Raw genomic sequence first — 14,276 nt, forward strand, 5'->3', positions numbered from 1 at the left:
AATAAAACAAAAACAGAAAGCAAACAAAACATGAAGAAAACAAAATACACACATAAAAATAATAGAAAATTAAAGAAAAAATAAAATAAAAACTGAAAAAAATCACAAAACTACAAAAAAGTAAAGTAAAAATAGAAAAAAAATTAAAATAATAAAAGATAAAAAAAATAATAAAAGCAACAACACCAGCAACTGAACAAAATGGAACAAACAACAATAGTAATAAGGATATTTTCCTAGGGCCTCTTCTGTCAGTGTCCTTGCTCCCACAGGGAGCCAGAGCCAATGCCTGTCTCCCAAGGAGGCCTTTCAGTACTTTTAGGTAGGTCTCTGGACCTGCTGTTGGCACTGTGGGGTCAGCGCAGACTCTGACCTGGCCCTACTCCTGTGTGTACTTGCCTCCAAAGTCCACTGCTGTGAAGGCTAGACCAGTCTCAACTGTGGGAACACTTGTTGTTTATTCAGGTATTCCACAGATGCAGGATACACCAAGATGACCTTGGAAATTTAATCCATGACTTGTGCAGATGCCCAGAAAGATTTCTGTTCCTCTTCCTTAGTTGCACCACCCCTTTCGTTCAGCTTTGGTTTTGACCCCATCTCTGCATGTCCGCCACACTCAGGCATCTGTTCATTGCTCAGATGAGAGGGAGCAAAAGCAGTAGCTGCTTGGGGCACACTAACTCACTCAGGCTTGGGAGGGGTATGGCAGCCACAACTGAGGTGTGCATGAGTTGTCTGCAGCTGCAGGGACTGGGAGGCAGTTGCAACAGACTATGGCACGCTCCCTCTGAATGGAGTCCCTCCCAGTGCCTGTGGAGGCTGAAGAAACCTTCAGGTAGGGAAAGGGGTTGTAATGGCACAGCTGATTCCCAAAAAGGGTTGGGGATGGGTGGTGCTCAGGGCCCTGGAGCCCACGCAGGTGGAGAAGACCTCTCCTGAGGGGCAGGCAGGTCCACTCAGATGGGAGCCCCTCCCAGTGCCCATGGAAGCTGAAGAAGCGAGTGGGTGGGGAAAAGGGTTGTAATATCGACTCTGCCCCTTGAGCACCACTCAACAATGATGTCTTGCTTCTATGGTGTGCTGGACCTTTTCTGCAGACTTTCCCAGTTTTAGAGCTCCTTACTCTTGTCCCTTCAGGCTGTCTTTTCACAGTCAAAATCTGTCCCTTCCCTGGGTTCATGCTCCAAACCCCACTTTCCAGCATCCAGTCCCCCTTCAGAACATGAGACTCACGACTCAGGCTGGAATGCAGAGCCACAGTGTACACCATGCGTGCAGTTCTTACTTTGTCCTGTCTTCCACAGACCATTCGCTGCATTCTCCTTTGATCCTTGAAAGTCCTTTTCTGTCCCAGCTGTGTTTCCCACTGTGAGGGAGTTTTCCTGAGTGCAGGGACCTCCCTTCACCTTCAGCTTCCCACCAGCGTTGCTCATCTCTTTTTTGATTCCTCTTTTCTTTTTTTCTTCTTTCTTTCATCCTACCTGGTTGCAAGGGGATTTTTCTTGTCCTTTTAAGTGTCTGAAATCTTCTGCTAATGTTCAGCAGGTGCTCTATAAGAATTGTACCATTTGTAGATGTATTCTTGATGTACTTGTGAGGAGCAACAAATTCTATGTCCTCTTATTCTGCTATCTTGACTCCTCCACCTCTATGACTTTTTTAAGGGAAGAGAACAAGTCAGAAATTTACTGGTCACAAATTTCCACAATAGGTGATATCAAGGCAAGTGGTGATTAAAAGTCAAAGTGATACTGCTATCAAATTCAGAGGATCCCTATTCCAATGATTTAATTTAAGCCCCTCACAACTCCAATATACAAGAACTCAATGCACATAAAAGTAACTTAAAATATAGAAAGTCTAAAAGTCTGAGCATTTATCCAACCAAGAACAATCATCCAAGGAGACGATTTGAACTGATAAATATATATTTCTTTAAAATGTGTTTTATATTTTCTTTCAATTTTATTGAGATGTAATTGACATGGCACTATTTAAGCTGTACAGCATAATGGTATGACTCACATACATCATGAAATGATTATCACAAAAAGTTTAGTGAACATGCATCATCTCATACAGATACAAAGTTAAAGAAAGAAAATATTTTCCTTGTGATGAGAACTCTTAGGATTTACTCTTTTAACAATGTCCATATATAACATAGCAGTGTTAATTACATTGATCATGTTGTACTTTGTATCCCTAGTGCTTATTATCTTATAACTGGGAATTTGTACCTTTTGACTGCCTTCATCTAATTCTGTGTCTCACTCTCACCACTTTGGATAACCACAAACCTGATCTCTTTTCTATGTGTTTGTTTGTTTGTTTTTGAAGTATAATTGACTTACTACACTATGTTAGGTCCTGTTACACAACATGGTGATTCCATATTTTTATACATTTCAAAAAGTTCACCACAGTAAGTCTAGTTATTATATGTCACCATACAATATATTACATAGTTATTGACTATATTCCCCACACTGTACACTGTACATTTCATACCCATGACTCATTTATTTTGCAACTGGAAGTGTGTATCTCTTAATCACTTATTTCTTTCCTTCTCACAACCCCCTCCCTCTGGCAGTCACCCCTTTGTTCTCTGTATCTATAACTCTTTTTCTGTTTTGTTATGTTTATTCATCTGTTTTGTTTTTTAGATTTCACATACACTTGACAGCATGCAGTATTTTTATTTCTGTGTTTGCCTTATTTCACTTAGCATAATATGATCTATGTCCATCCATATCACAAATGGCAAGATATCATTCTTTTTTATGGCTGAGTAATATTCCATTATCTATATCTAATCTCACATCTTCTTTGTCCATTCATCTATTGATGGGTACTTAGGCTGCTTCCATATCTTGGTTATTGTAAATAATGCTGAAATGAACATAGCAGTGAACATATCTTTTCTAATTAATGTTTTTGTTTTCTTCATATATATACCTAGGAGTAGGATTGCTGGATCATATGGAGTTCTATTTTTATTTATTTTTTTAATTTTTTTTGGCTTTTTTTTTTAACATCTTTATTGGGGTATAATTGCTTTACAATGGTGTGTTAGTTTCTGCTTTATAACAAAGTGAATCAGTCATACATAAACATATGTTCCCATGTCTTCCCTCTTGTGTCTCCCTCCCTCCCACCCTCCCTATCCCACCCCTCCAGGCTGTCACAAAGCACCGAGCCAATATCCCTGTGCCATGCGGCTGCTTCCCACTAGCTATCTACCTTACTATGTTTGTTAGTGTGTATATGCCCATGACTCTCTCTCGCCCTGTCACAGCTCACCCTTTCCCCTCCCCATAACCTCAAGTCCGTTCTCTAGGAGGTCTGCGTCTTTATTCCTGCCTTACCCCTAGGTTCTTCATGATATTTGTTTTTCCTTAAATTCCATATATATGTGTTAGCATATGGTATTTGTCTTTTTCTTTCTGACTTACTTCACTCTGTATGACAGACTCTAGGTCTATCCACCTCATTACAAAAGTTCAATTTCGTTTCTTTTTATGGCTGAGTAATATTCCATTGTATATATGTGCCACATCTTCTTTATCCATTCATCCGATGATGGGCACTTAGGTTGTTTCCATGGAGTTCTATTTTTAGTTTTTGAGGAATCTCCAAGTTGTCTGAGTCCTTTGCATAATTTGAATATCAACCCATTATCATGTATATTGTTAAAAATATCTTCTCCTTTTCAGGAGGTGGATTTTTCATCTTGTTGATAGTTTCCTTCACTGTGCAAAATCTTTTTAGTCTGATGTAGTCCCATTTATTTTTGCTTTGATTTCCCTTGCCTGAGGATATTATCCAAAATAATCCAAAAATTGATGTCAAAATCTTACTGCCTATGTTTTCTTCTAGAAGCTTTGTGGTTTCAGGTCTCACATTTAAGTCTTTAATCCATTTTGAACTTATTTTTGTGTATGATGTGAAAGAGTAGTCCAGTATGATTCTTTTGCATGGAGCCCAGTTTTCCCAACACCATTTATTGAAGAGGCTGTTTTTCCCCATTGTATATTCTTATATACTTTGTCATAGATTAACTGCCTATGTAAGTGGGAGTTCATTTTTGGGCTCTTTATTCTGTTCCATTGAAATATGTGTCTGTTTTTGTGCTAGTACCATACTGTTTTGATGACTGTAGCTTTGTAGTAAACTGTGAAATTAGGGAGAGTGATACCTCCTGCTTTGTTTTTGTTTCTCAAGATTGTTTTGGCTATTTGGAGTCTTTTGTGTTTCCATTCAAATTTTAGAATTACTAGTTCTAGTTCTGTGAAAAAAGCCATTGGAATTTTTATAGGGATTGCATTGAATCCATAGATTGCCTTGGGTAGTATGGTCATTTTAACAATATTAATTCTTCCAACCCATGAACACACTTTATCTTTCCAACGATTTGTATCACCTTCAATTTCTTTCATCAGTGACTTAAAGTTTTTGGAGTAATGGTCTTCTACATCCTTAGGTAGGTTTATTCCTAGGTATTTTCTTTTTGATGTGATTCTAAATAGGATTGTTATCTTAATTTCTTTTTCTGATAATTAGCTGTTAGTGTATAGAAATGCAACAGATTTCTGTATATTAATTTTGTATCCTGCAACTTTACCAAACTCATCGTGAATTCTGGTAGTTTTTTGGTGGTGTCTTTAGGATTTTCTATGTATACTATCATATCATATTGCATTTAAACAGTGATATTTTTACTTCTTTCTTTCCAATTTGTATTCCTTTATTTCTTTTTCTTGTCTGATTGGCTAGGACTTCCAAAACAATGTCAAATAAAAGTGGCAAAAGTGGGCATCCTTAAAAGAAATGCTTCAAGCTTTTCACCATTGAGTATGATGTTGGCTGTGGGCTCCTCACAAATGGCCTTTATTATGTTTAGATATATTCCCACTATACTCATCTTGCTGAAAGTTTAATTGATAAATGGATATTGAATTTTGTCAAAATAGTTTTTTCTGCATCTATTGAGATGATCATATAATTTTTATTTTTCAATTTGTTAATGTGGTCTATCACACTGATTTGTGAATATTGAATCATCCTTGCATCCCTGCAATAAATCTCACTTGACCATGGTGTATGATTCTTTCAATGTATTGTTGAATTCCATTTGCTGATATTTTGTTCAGGATTTTTGCTTTTATGTGTGTCAATGATATTGGCTGTAATTTTCATTTTTTGTAGTCTGATTTTCATATCAGAGTGAGGCCAGCCTTGTAGAATGAGTTTGGAAGTTCCTCCCTCTGCAAGTTTTTGGAATAGTTTGAGAAGAATAGATTTTAAATCTACTCTTAATATTTGGTAGAATTCAGCTGTGAAGCCATCTGGTCCTGGAATTTTGTTTCTTGGGAGGTATTTTATTACTAATTCAACTTAATTATTTGTACTTGGTCCATTCATATTTTCTATTTCTTCCTTGTTCAGTCTTGGGATATTGTATATTTCTAGGAATTTTTCCATTTCTTCCAAGTTGTTCATTTTATTGGCATAAAATTATTTATAGTAATATTTATAATCCTTTGTAGTTCTGTAGTGTCAGTTGTAACTTCTCCTCTTTCTTTTCTGATTTTATTGATTTTGGCCCCCTCTCTTTTTTCCTGATGAGTCTGCCTAAATTTTTATCAATTTTGTTTATCTTTTTAAAGAACCAGCATTAACTTCATTGATCTTTTCTATTGTCTTTTTTTCAGTCTCTATGTCATTTATGTATCATTTGATCTTTATGATTTCTTTCCTTCTAATTTTGGATTTTGTTTGTTCTTTGTCTAGCTATTTTAGGTGTAAGGTTAGGTTCTTCATTTGAGTTTTTTCTTGTTTCCTGAGGTAGGTTTGTATCACTATAAACTTCCCTCTTAGAACTCTTTTTGCTGCAACCCATAGGTGGCAGGTTTGGTTTGCTGATCAGATTAATGAAAATAAACTCTTCCTCTGGGACGAAGGTTGGACAGGCTTAATTTGCAACCCATTATAAATACTGGGGTTTCCTAAATTTGGGGTTCTCTAACCTTATGCACTCCTATTCTGTGCACAGCCCATATCCAGACTGCTATGCATTGTCCCTATGGGACTTGAGTTACAAGAAAGACCAGTGACAAGAAGTAGTCCATGCTACCTGCTGTGTTGTGACCAAAGGTTGTTCTGTCCTCTGCAGTATCCAAGAGAAGGTGGCTAACTAACCTGTTAGCTTAGCAATAGGGTAAAATCTCATACATTTCACTGTTATTCAGGCAAAGTAGAAAGTTCATGAGGTACATTGGAATGAATCATATATAGTAAATATATTGATAGTTTTGTTAAATATTTGTGGCAAAAGATTTAAAAAATTTGGCCACACTAAAACTACTATTTTTTCTTCTTCTTGTGACCTTTTGAAATGGGGCTAGTATAACTTTTTTTTTATTTCAACAATTTGGATTTTCTCTAACTCACAATTTGATGTTTAACAAATTCCTAATGTTGTCTCTATCTTATTTGTATTTTTCTATATATGATTGAATTTTTCATGATTACAGAAGTAGTAACTATCCTAGAAAATTAGAGAATGTAAAGATAATTTTAAGAAGAACATAGTATTTTAAAATTAACACCAGAAGAAATAAATATTAATTTATTTGTATATTTACATATAGTGTTTATCTTTTTTATTATCATTGTGATCATTACTCACATACAATTATGCATTGTTCTATAGCCCTGGATTTAATATTAGTTTTCTCCACAGGTGATATTGAGAAACGTCTAGGTCCTCTGGGAGCCGTTTTGTAGAATAAGTAGCTGGGAAGCAATTTGTTCCAATGGAAGAAGGCTGTAAAATAAGCTTTGCTGAATAACAAAATCCCAAGTTTTGGAAGAAATGACCATTCTCAATTTAGTATATTTCCTGTTACTCTGGTTTTTTCCTACTCTCATCCTTCACGGTTTCATCCCTCTAATGCACACAACAAGGAAATTATTAATATTCAAAAGATGTCAAACAAATATATAAAAATATTGTTCGATATTCTCCTAATTGACATTAATACAAGTGGAGACAGAAAGATTCTCTCTGATTGCAGCATATACCACAGCAAATTTTGTAATTTAGAAGGTTTAAACATATTAGCATATGTTTAAACATATTAGCATATTAACCCATCCATAACAGTTACCCAATTGGCAACATGCTCTGTAGTAAAAGAGCAGCATTGCGTCCTCGTGTAAACAGAAACACCACAGTCACGTGATTGGTTGAGATGCTGTTACCCACTGTCAGAATGGCAATATCCAACAGAACTGTGACTATGAGGTCCTGCTTCAAATAAGGTGGGGTAAGTGGAATTGGACCAACTTTCCTGAAAAAAAACTCCTGACAACTATTTTAGGAAAACAATAATCTGAAGACACTGGAGAGTGAGCAAAACATACAGAAGCAGGAAAGGAACTGATACTTGGAAGAAAAAAAGGGCAGAAAAATATAAAAGCAAACTTTGTATGAAAATAAGTCATTTGCAAGGCAATTTAACTGGAAAGAAGATAGTCTTCTCAAGAAATATATACAGCTGCAAAAGATAAATTCACACCACTATCTCATACCATACACAAAATTAACTCTAAATCGATCATACACCTCAATCTAAGAGCTTAAAGTAGAGATATTTTAGAGTAAATGATAGAAGAAAATCTTTGTGGCAAAAAAGAAAAGTTGACCAGATTTACATCATCATATTATTATTTTTTTCCTGGTAAAAAACACCATGAAGAAAGTGAAAAGATAAGCCACGGATGGCTTCTTCTTCTCCTCCCCACTCTGATTCTTGTTCCCCAATTCATATGCCTAAGAACTCAATGATTTTCTTGTGTAAGAAAATATTCTGAACGTTAACATCCCAGTCAACATCCCAGACTACACTTGTGTGAAAGACCTCAACTTGAGGTAACTGCTTGAGGCAAGTCGATTTGTAAATTATTATAAATGTAATAACTGTGAGAGTCATTATTCGATTGTTGATTTAAGCTTCTAAGTTTTGGATTTTAAAGTATATATCTTAAAATAAGTGACAATAGTTTAGAATATAATGTTCAAAATAGCTTGCATACTGATATTTAGTTATATTTGTTTTATCTATTATAAAAATTAATGTATGAAGTTGATATATACAAATAAATACTCATGTTTCTGTACATAGTATTCAAATTCCATAGAAGATATAGAATTATAAATTAATATATGATCAATTAGTTTATTTTAAATTATGAGATATTCATCTGGGAGGGAATAAGACATTTTTCTTTTTTTTTTTAATTGAGGTAGAGTTGCTTTACAACGTTGTGTTAGTTTCTACTGTACAGAGAAGTGAATCAGCTATATGTATACATATATACCCTCTTTTTTGGATTTCCTTCCCATTTAGGTCACCACAGAGCATTAAGTAGCATTGAGTAGAGTTCCCTGTGCTAGACAGCAGGTTCTCAGTAGTTTTCTATTTTATACATATTAATGTATAAGTGTAAATCCCAATCTCCCAATTCATCTCACCCTCCCCTTTCCCCCTTGGTGTCCATATGTTTGTTCTCTACATCTGTGTCTTTATTTCTGCCTTGCAAACAGGTTCATCTGTACCAGTTTTCTAGATTCCACATATGTGTGTTAATATACGATATTTGCCTGGTTATTTTAAATCAAATCAAATCTTAAAACTTTATATATTAAGGCAATATTATATATTCCATGAGGCAAACTATAATGTAAAAATACTGTCCATATGTAGCTTTATCTTCCTTAAGCTTAATTCACTAGCAATAATACAGCAACATTAAAAAGTTTATATTGCCTAAAATTGCAATAAAAATGATGACTATAAATATATTGATAGCTGCTTAGAGATAGATAAATAAATAGGTAAATGTTCACTTTAAAAGAATGGCAAGGCTGGCTCTATTGGTGAATTAAAATAAATAGTACCGAGTAGGAAAAAAAGGGGCAAATATATGTATTAATTTATGTAACTACATATTTTAAAAACACATAAAATATATTTTCTGAGGACTAGTGTGGGACATGTTAAGACAGTGCTTTTATTTAAACTTCTCACTGCCTTAAAATAAGATTAAAATAAAATTATTGGGACTTCCCTGGCCGTCCAGTGGTTGGGACTTCACCTTCCAATGGGGAGGTGTGGGTTCAATCCGTGGTCGGAGAGCTGGGATCCCACCTGCCTCGGGGCCGGGGAGCCAAGGCATAAAACAGAAGCGATGTTACAGTGAATTCAATAAGGACTTCAAGGATGGTCCGCATTAAAAAGAAATCTTAAAAAAAAAAAAAGAATGTATAAAATAAAATTATTCCCAGGGTTTTAAAATAAGACTTTTTTTGTAAATGGCACAGAACACCTTCTGGTCTATATTAGGTAAATTTGTGATGAGAAATGCATATTACTAAGATTAATTTAACCTATTCAGTTACATATTTGTTATTTCATTAGTTAGATAAAAAACATATAGTTTGATAGCAATTTCATCTTTCTGAGATAGTATGTAAAAAATAAAGTAGCACAGGATTAGCAATATAATCAAGAATCATAACAGTGAAACAATAGAGCATTATATTTTGTCTAACTACAATAAAGTTATTAATAAACATTTGTGTATGCAATCTAAAAAATGAAGAAACAGTGTAATGTTTTAAGCACATCACTAAATAAACCATGAAGGCAAATCAAAGTTTGCAGTTTACATTTAGCAATAACAAATTCAGTCTAAACACAAATTCCCTTACCGGAAGGGACAAACTGATTTAACTTTGGTTTATATTATGATTTCATGTAAATATCTGAAAAAGTGATATTATAATAAAATATGGTATGTCAAAATAAAAATAGATTCAACATAAGGTTGAATTTATGTATGGAAGTGAATAGGTAAATCAAGAAATTTATCATCATTTTTAAGACTTGTCTCATAACACTTTTGTTACGGTGACACTCTAGTCACAATAATAGAGTCTATGCTGTGACAGTATAAGTAACAAATTATTTTCAGTTATATAATAATTTGGTTGATTTTTCATTTTTTAGATTGCATACACAAATGTTTATTAATAACTTTATTGTAGTCAGCCAAAGTATAATGCTCTTATGTTTCACTGTTATGATTCATGGTTTTAGTACTAAGCCATATTAATTAATTGATTAAATATTAATGATAGAAGAGTCATTTCAATAAAGAGCAAGCATTGCTAATCCTTTAGTTAGGGCACAGAATTAGATTACAGTCAGCATAAATTCAGCACTATATTCTAATAAAATTCATGCTGATATTTAATTATGTATTATTTTAAGACTTCCTTCACATTTAAAACAAAGTTTAATATTAACTAAAGATCTTAAGTTTTAAGTGTCATAATATTGGTGTAAAGGTTTATATTTAATGAGCTAGACACATAAATAGATGTAATACTACAATCCATTGTGATGTGTGTATGCATGCACAGAAACACAGACACAGACACACACACACACACACACACACACACACACACACTACATTTGGCTGAACAGAAGTAAAATGTTGGCAACAGAAATTGGATATTTGCAAAATAACATAAATCGAGCAAATTCACACAACTATTAGTAATGGTACATTATTTCTTATATTGTTTTTTGGATATATTTTAATATCCAAGTAACAGGAGGTCCAACTAAATGTGACTTAACAACAAAAATGGAATGTTTTTATATGTACTTAACCAGATTTCCAGGACAATAGAATTGGTATAGCAGCTTAAAAATATCAAGACTTAGGCTCTTGATTCTTCCACTTAGCCATCTCTTCTGTATTTGCTTTTGTCCTCAGGCTTGTATCCTCATCACCGCAAGAAAGTTGCAGAAGCCTGAGGCATCATGTGTTCTTAGAAGTTCACTGAAAGACATGAAGAAATATAATTTTTCCTCTTCTGTCTTCCTCTTTGTAATATGGAAAGTTATATTTCCTATTAACTTCTCCAGTGACTTCTCCTTATAACTGATTAATGAGAATTTAGTCATGCATTCACCCTTAATCCAATTCAAGTCCAAGAGGAATGGTATTATTACAACTGGTTAGTATTGTTTAAGGTTCATCCTCCAAGGTCAGGCACACAGCAATTCTCTTTCTGAACATATTACAGTCTGATGTCTGAGGAAACTCAGCAAAAAGGAAGGTGAATGGCAGATGGTGGATATTGGGTAATATGCCAGGATGAGCTAGTAAGCAAATCCCAAAGTGTGCTGCAAAATACAAGATTTATTAGAATTACAAGATGTTACAAAGTTAAGTGAAAACCTAGGGAAGAAATTTCAGAAGGGCATGATGGTAAATAAAGCAATTTCTGAATCCAAACCTGACAGATTTGGCCAAAACATCATAGACATATAAGGCAAATTCAAACTGAGAGTGTTTATTTTAGTGGGAACAAAACACCTCCCTTCAGTAATAGAAGTGATTCTACTATATAGATCCACTATCAAAAACTGTAAAAAGTATGAAACTTTAACTGCCTTAAAAATGGCCACTTAGGCTGGCACACTTTCATGGATGGTGAAGACATGAGACTTATGTCTTACTACTACTAACATTAGTAGTAACCAATGGGTATTTTTTCCTAAACTGCAGTTCTCACTGGGGAATGCAAAAAGGACCAGATGACATTTGCACACACACTGGATTGGTGTTGAAGTAGAATAAACCTCAATTTAGGAAACCTAACTCTTTTATCATAGAAAATAAGCAAAACTGCTCTTTGCTCCAATACCTAACTTCCAAAGCTATAAATAAACCTGTCCTTTGCTTTATTATGATATAATTTTTCCAGCATTGTTGGCTATAAAAGCATTCATGAAAAGGTAGTCCTGACAAAAGTGCAGTCAGTTCCTTATTCACAAGATAGAAGAGTGAAAAACCTATGTAGAATCATCTTTCAACAATGTTCAATGCCTCACTTCTCAATATGTCCTGGTAAATTTTTACAAAAGTATGTCACTGTGTTGGCCACTCTGATTAACTGACTGACAAAATCTGGGACAAAGCCACCATATTTCTCTCATACAGTGTTTAATTAAAACTACTAGCAGCAGGACAACAAACAGTAGGATTAGACTAACAAGAAGTATTGACTTCAACCATGCTTTCCAGGGTCTCAGAGTCAACCGGCTGTTTAATTCCAATACACTGTCAGGGTTCAGGTGGCTCCTTAAGTTTATGTATTGACCTTTGTACTTGTTCCAAGGAATAAGTCCACTTGGAGTAGGAATTATTAGCAATTTTACACACTGCATCTTGACTCACAAGGAGAAGGACTAGGACAATTCCATCATTTATAACATCCCTGGCCAGTGAGTAAAAGTAGACATGAATGATCTGAGGTAGTATCAATAATTCTTTCAGATAGTCAGGGACACATTTTATAACAACTTTTCTGTTTGCATAGCCTCCATTCTAGAAATAACAGCCCAAAATATGCACAAAAATAATGAGCCAGTTATACCTCCAGTAAGTTCCTCTGAGTAACCAAGGGTAGTCACATTTTAAAGAAATATCTGTAGTCATCTGAGATTTACATGATTTACTGTTGATGTTTACTTAGATACTTGACGGTCCCTTATAAACTCCTCCAAAGTATAAGTTGTTGTGTTTTCAAGACTAAGTTAATAACCGGCTTCCACACAGAAAGTGTAAGTCCCAAGGGTACCCTTGTTAGCCTTGAAAACAAAGTGTTGTTAAAATTGTTGGGGGTTTTCAAATGTGACCTACATTAATAAAGGTGCATAGGTTGACATTGCCTTAAATTTTAGGGTTTCATATTGTTTGAATAATTGATTGTAGTCTTTGTTTTTGAGGAGACTGAGTTAAGGCAGACAGTACAATCTGTCCTGTTAGTGTATACTACCAAATGGATGGAATTCTTCTGCCTCAAAGAAAGTCTGACCCATGCTTTCAGAAATGGAGACTTGGAAATATTGAAAGGTATTTATGTATTTTTTGTTGGAAGTGCAGTATCTGGGGTCCTCAGTATCTGTGTCTTATAGATTTCTACTTAGAAATGAGGAGAATGGCAATCAAATCATGGTGAGAGCTGTCTGGTCAGTGATGGCCAACACAGCAGTCCATTGAACTCAAGGTTTCCGTAACATTTTAGGAAATCTACAGTAGGGCATTTTTTGTTCATTAAGAAGATTCCAGGGGCTGTTATAAAAAAGATACAAATTATTACTGAAAACCAACCTTCCCACTGCTTTCGATTTCTGTGGTATTCCCTTTCCAGGTGCCAAAGTTGTTTTCCTATACTATCACAAAATTTGTCTCATTACAGTAAAAATAACATTACCTTAAAAAATTAATCTCAGACCCACATCTTTAATTTGGAAGGGTCAGGTGCAAGAGGGATGAAAGCATATCTTACAAATTATACAGAAATACTTTATATTCCACAATTTTACTTACATTGGACACTGGAGCAGGCCTTGTCAACAGTGTACTCAACTCAGTGGTCAATATCCTTATGATTGGGGCCCTGTCAATCCAAGAAGGTAATCTAGACTGTTGATCCAGAATTAAGGTTGAATCTCCTAGTCTCACATTTTATCTTGCTGAGATTTGGAGGTTACAGCAATCAGGCTGGTCCGGGGTTGGTCTTAATGGAAAGAGAGAAGCGTGGTCCAGAAATGCTCGGGGCAGAACACTAAATTTTCTAAAATTCTTTATAACCTTCTATCCCTTTTGTCTTCATCTTTAACCACATATTGACCAAGAGGAGAAGATCTCTTTCTTGGGACAGTCACATTCGATGACCAACCTGCCTTCCTAAAATGTTTATGTCAAGAGGAGCTGCTGGAAAGAGAATCAGAAATGCCTTTGAGTCCATTTTGAGGAGGCTTTTCAACAATGCTGTGGTGCCTATGGAATGTGTTTTGGGAATAATCAATTAAATATCTTGATTAACAGCCCATTGTTGAATGACTCATGATAAAAGGCACTTCATTACATGAAAATGATCAGGAAAACTGAGAATATGGCACAAATTCATTCATAGGGTTAAAATGATGTGTCAAGAGTCAGCTGACCAGAATGAAAGAACATTCCTGATCTATGAGTAATACAAATATGACTTTTTGAGATGAGTTATTTTTAAATTGATCTGACTTTTACCTTAGGGTTCTTTCTTCATCTTTCTCTCCACAAACACATAAATATTTCAATGATAAAACTGAAAAGAAAAAAATGCATGTTTTGAC

The sequence above is a fragment of the Delphinus delphis genome, chromosome 18, assembly GCF_949987515.2.
Source record: "Delphinus delphis chromosome 18, mDelDel1.2, whole genome shotgun sequence".
Taxonomy (NCBI): Eukaryota; Metazoa; Chordata; class Mammalia; order Artiodactyla; family Delphinidae; genus Delphinus; species Delphinus delphis.